At 38.2% G+C, this 6,231-nt stretch overlaps 1 pseudogene; it reads right to left on the bottom strand.

Moving 5' to 3' along the window:
* Nucleotides 1-4,346: 4,346 nt before the first annotated feature.
* LOC101979697 lies at nt 4,347-5,015 on the bottom strand (annotated as a pseudogene).
* Nucleotides 5,016-6,231: the final 1,216 nt, after the last annotated feature.

Below are 6,231 nucleotides of genomic sequence, written 5' to 3'. Positions count from 1 at the left end.
GGTGCTCAACGTTCTCTCGGGAGTAGAGTGGGTCTTGCCAGGAGTAATTGTGTCTCATTGGCACAGAATTCTAGGTTAGATTAAAGGTCATTTTCTACAGTTCTTCAAAGAGGCTGAAGATTATACCATCTATACTAAATATAATCTCTATGTATCTAAAAGACCTGATTAACCTAAAAATAAATATGACAAACATATAATTCTCAATACCTATCTAATTTGAAAACTAAGAGAATAAACAACTGTGCAATATGAAGACAATGATCTTCATCTGTAAACAATGTCATTACATATCAAATGTAAACAATGTTATTACATAAATAGTATCAGAGGTACATTGTGATATGATAGATGTATCCATACAATATAAGCATACTCTTATACAAAAATAGAGATAGGAACACTCACATTCAATATATCAATATACAAGAAACAGTACCAATATAATTTTCTAAAAACAGTAAGTCACAAATACCAATCATCCCATCAAACCAGTTAATCCCCCCTTTTTTTGAATATACCCTAATACCATACAATATCTCCCCATCCCCTCAACCCTAAACCAACTGATAAAAGATGTCCCTAACCCTGTGGGCAAACTCTGTTGGGAGAGGGGACATCCTCCTCTTAGATTGCTTCTAGCTGACATGGGGGCGACGTACTTCTTAGGGGCCCCTGTGAAAGCAAATGATGGTAAAATTCCCAAATTAACCTTTGACCTAAGAAAATTATAACTAGTCTCTGAGCGATTTGAGAAGGTCCGGCCAGACTGTTGTCAAAAATGTGCATCATTTGAAATTGTCTCCTGCAGTTGGTACCAAAAAACAGGTCTAATATTAGCGCTTAAAAAAAAAAATCATGACGTCATAAAAACCAGATTGAGTTGATGTTGTGGGGCCTCATCTTCATCCTGGAAACTTCAAAGATTACTGTAGGAAAATATGTTGCTTGTTATGGGAAATTTAAACATTAACAACAAAGCAACCTTTAAATAAAAGCATTCCTGCCATTTGAAGTAAGTGTTATGAAGCTGCAAAATCTTCCTTCAATTAATCAAAAGACCTAAGGCAAAATTAAGGTTATAAATGTGAGCTTTCACCCTCATTGTCAAATCTACGCATTAATGTTAATAATACAGACAATAGCAAACTTTATCTAACTTTAAAACATGTAAAGATAATTAAGATATCATTTCTTTTTATTGATTTTTTTTATTGAGCTCTACATTTTTCTCTGTTCCCTTCCCTGCTTCTCCCCTCCCCGCTTCAACCCTCCACCAAGGTCCCCATGCTCCCAATTTACTCAGAAGATCTTGTCTTTTTCTACTTTTCCATGTAGATTAGATCTGTGTATGTCTCTCTTAGTGCCCTCATTGTTGTCTAATTTCTCTGCGGTTGTGGTTTGTAGGCTGGCCTTCTTTGCTTTATGTTTACTAATCACCTATGAGTGAGTACATGTGATAATTGTCTTTCTGTGTCTAGGTTACCTCACTCAAAATAGGAACAATAAAAGGTTGTCCACTCTCTCCATATCTATTCAATATAGTTCTTGAGGTCCTATCTAGAGCAATAAGACACCAAAAGGAGATCAAGTGGGTACAAACTGGAAAAGAAGTCAAACTCTCATTGTTTGCTGCTGATATGAGAGTTTACATATGCTATCCAAAAATTCTAGCAAGGAAATTCTATGACTCATAAATGCTTTCAGTAATGTAAAAAGAAACAAGATTAACTCAAAAAAATCAGTAGCCCTCCTGTACACAGAAGATAAAAGGCTGGGAAAGAAATAATAGAAAGAACGCCCTTCACAATAGCCACACGTAGCATAAAATATCTCAGAGTAATTCTAACCAAACAAGTGGAAGACATGTATGACAGGAACCTTAAATCTTTGAAGAAAGAAATTGAAGATGACACCAGAAAGTGGAAAGATCTCCCATGCTTTTGGGTAGGCAGAATTAACATAGTGAAAATGGCAATCTTACCAAAATATATCATTTCAAATCACAACACAACATACAAAATTTCAAAAATTTGTTATACAACTCAGAAACAGAACACAGCTTGGTCCCTATTTTGTATTCTGTCCACATGTTCAGTGTAAAAGGACACAACCATTTTTTTCAAATTAAATTGTATTGTTTGGTTTGGTTAAAAGATAGATTTCCATGTATTTTTTCATATTTCCTTCATTTTGTTTCTCTCCTTCTGCGTGTATGTCTGTGCATGTATGCTCTCATGTGTGTGTGTGTGCACATATGCTCTTGTGTGTGTGTGTCTATGCACGTATGCTTTCCCGTGTGTGTATCTGTGCACATATGCTCTCGTGTGTTTGTGTGTGTGTGTGTCTGTGCACGTATGCTCTCATGTGTGTGTGTCTGTGCACGTATGCTCTCATGTGTGTGCTCAGGCTTGTTTTTGTTCTTATTTGCATTCTCAATGCCTCAACCATAGCACTTAACTACTATGTCTCATCACTTCAAGATGTAATTTTTAATAGTCTAGCATTCACGACTAGAAAAGAACAATGAAATGAAATGTTTTCCATACTACATTTGAAAGAACATTTCAAATTTTATTGTAAAAGACTAGCATGCTGAAGTCTTAGAAATCTCAAGGCATAAGTTTAAGTGTCTAGTGTTTGACAATTTTCTCATTGCCAAGACAGATTTTAATACTGAAACGAAGTCAAAATTTCTATTTTCTTTATTATTTTATTACTGTGCATATTTCCCCTCTCTTAAATGTACCAAGACAGAAAAATGTTCACTTATAAAAACAATAGAAATTTCCATACAATACCAAAAAAATCTGACTAAACATCTCACATCTGAATTTTAAATTTATTGCCATATATCTTGATACTTTAACATGCCATGAAAATCATTGCACACAGAGAGAAGCCATCTGGGTAATAAAACCATCATTGCTATCATAAGCAGCCATCACTTCTGATGAGCACCTATAAATACCTTCAGCAAACATGTCTAGCATGGAAATGACACTTCCTGGCCTTCACAACCATCTTTCCAGTTCTGAAGGAATTGTCAAGCTCCCCAATAATGCTCTCCCTGCTAATTCTTTTCACACACTATAGAATAAAATGCTTTGCAAGCTGCAGAGTCTTCTCGATAACTTGGAAGAATTTACACTTTCATTCTCCTGCATGTGCAGTGCTGAGTTGATCCCTCCACTCTTCCTCCTTTACCTCTTTATGGCCTCAAGTTCTCTTTTCCTTCAGGTAGACCCCACTCTGTTTCTGAAGCTGGCCCGCCATCATTCCACAATGCTGAAGTTCTTTAGTAATGAAACAACGGATGAGTCCTCCTTCTAACCTATCCAAACAGAGTTCCCTGTTCCCTGACAATCACACACTTGAAATTTGTCTTAAACTTAGTTTTATGAATATTTTATAAGTTTCTCCCATGCCAAAATGTGCTTAATCATCATAATAACAAGTGTTTCTTCTAAAACCTATCATCTTCGATGCTTTCTTGGTAACTTCCTGACATTTGAATCAGCACAGAAATCATTATCCGAGATCAAAAAACTTACACAACAAGATTAAAAGTTTCTTGGAATCTACTATAACAATTAGTGACTCTGACTACGTGAAACAAATTGTTCACATGACAAGGTAGAAGTGAATGGATTTTAGATAAACTTACCTTAAAAATAACAAAAGAAAATTTCTGTCAGTTATTGTAGACATGTGAATTAATTTGACTATGACATCTGATACAGAATATATGCATATATCAAATCATGATGACACACATATTACTGACAAATGTGATATGTATGCTTCAACTAAATATTCGTACACAACGATATAAGTTTTTTATATATAAAACAAAATCTTTGAAAAAAAGTTTAAAGAATAATAAGAGGTTTAAATTGCTTACCTCATCCCCATTTGTCTGCTCTCTCTGGTACACACCTTGTGGTAATAATTAACTTCGTCAAATTGACTCAACCTAGTATTACCTGGGAAGAGAGTCTCAGGTCTCTCTACACTGTCTGCATTGTGATGACCTGGGGGAATGTCTGTGGAAGCTTGTCCTGTCAAGTCACGGGGAAGATCTGCAGTCTATGGGGGGCACCATATCCTAGGCATTGGATTCTGTGGTTCTTTGTTCTTGACTGTGGATGTGATGTAACTGAAGCACCTGCTTTGACTTCCACAGAGTCAGAACTGCAACCTGGAATGGAAACAATCCCCTTCTCCACGAAGTTGCTTTTTGTCATGATATTTTATCATAGAAACCAAAATGAAACTGGAACATACTTTTGAAAATGTATCAATTATTTCGCCCTCTCTTATTTCCTATCAGTGCTTCAGTTGAATTTTTTTTTCAGGTTTTGAAGTTATTTTTAGTAAAAGAAAAAAGCAGGCTTTCCAAAGGTGACAAAGTGAACTGAAGGTCAGAAGGAAGCTGGGTGTGGGCTTATCATAAGCTCTTACTCCCGAAGCCTGGAAATGAGATCCAAGCATTCCCAGAAACTGACTGGATGCCAGAGACATTCCTTGTTGGGGTGGGCAGAGCTACCCTTGATCAATGGCATGGTCTACATGGGCTCTCAGGCAACCACCACGTGCCCACTGACATGATTAACACTTATTCTGGGGGACATTAAATTAAGGAATGACATAGGAAGCCGAGATGGTGGTTTATTCGGTTGGATTCTGAATCACAATCAGGAAATAGTCTTTATCTGGTGCAACCATAATTTCATTCTTCTTGGAGCGAATTCGAAGGAAGGTTAGGTCATTCTGGGGGTCAATTTCACGCACAGTGCTCCGTGCCTTCAAGATGAAGTTGTGCATGAGGTTGGCATATTGTGTAGTAGTGCGGTTGTCCATGGTGCTCTTGATGGGAATGCCTTCAGTGTTCACCACGATGATTCCCTGCACTCCTTTCTGGCTCTGAAGTCTCTTGAGTGTTTCCTCCACCTCCGCCATCTAGGACCGATCCAGCAGCTCCGAGTCGCCGACGCTCAGCGCGGTCCCCGCCCTTCTCCTTCAGTTGAATTTTTTTTTTTAATTTATTTATTTATTGAGGATTTCCGCCTCCTTTCCGCCACCGCCCCCCACCTCCCCCCCCGCCCCCGATCAAGTCCCTCTCCCTCATCAGCCCGTAGAGCCATTTTGGCTCCCTGACCTGTGGGAAGTCCAAGGACCGCCCACCTCCATTCCGCCACCGCCCCCCACCTCCCCCCCCGCCCCCGATCAAGTCCCTCTCCCTCATCAGCCCGTAGAGCCATTTTTAAATATAGTTAATAGTTAAAAAATAAAAGGCTTATACACTGATGATGAGAGGAATATTGTCACATCCAAGTCACAGTATTATCTATAAACTCTAATACATAATCCTGTTAAAGTAAAATTACCAAGGCTAGTCTGAGAATGGAATAATCAAATAAACAAAGATATAATTCATGTTTATCTGAAAAAAATAGATATAAAGTAATTTTAAGAGGTTTTTTTTGCTGTTTCTTTATAAGCTATCCTTTTTATTTTCCATAATTAAGATTTTAATTTGTGACAAATCCCATGGCCAAAAGCAACTTGGGGAAGAAAGCTCCTATTTCACCTTATAGCTTTGTCAATGGAAGTCTGGGCAGAAACTCAAGACAGAAACCAGTGGACAGAAACTAATACAGATGCCAGGGGACTGTTGTTTATTGGCTTGGTCCCCAAGGCTGGCTACACTGCTTTATTTCTTTGCTCCCCAACCCTCAGTTTTATTTATTTTAATTACTTTTTCAACTTTTATTGAAAATAGATATTTTCTAATATAATACATCCTGAGTAGTTTTATTTTATTTTATATCTCCCCACATCCCTTCAACTTTTCTGTCTGAGGCTTTATTCAGTAATTGGTGAAAACAGATGCAGACTCAGAGTCAAACATTATATGAAGCTCAGGGAATCCTTCAGAACAGAGAACAAGGATTCCCGAAATCAGAGGGGGTCAAAAACACCACAAGAAAATCCACAGAATCAGCTAACCTGGCCTCATAGGGCTCAGAGACTGACCCAACAACCAGGGAGCCTACATGGGACTGACCTAGACACTCTGCATGTATGTGACAGTTGTACAGCTTGCTTTTCTCGTAGGACTCCTAGCAGTGGGGACAGGGGTTGTCTCTGACTCATTTGCTGGCCTTTGGGACCCCACTCCTCCTACTGTGCTGGTTTTTCCAACCTCAAAACATGGGCGGTGCTTAA

This window comes from Microtus ochrogaster, linkage group LG5, assembly GCF_000317375.1.
Source record: "Microtus ochrogaster isolate Prairie Vole_2 linkage group LG5, MicOch1.0, whole genome shotgun sequence".
Lineage (NCBI taxonomy): Eukaryota > Metazoa > Chordata > Mammalia > Rodentia > Cricetidae > Microtus > Microtus ochrogaster.
This window is presented reverse-complemented; position numbering and strand designations above follow the sequence as displayed.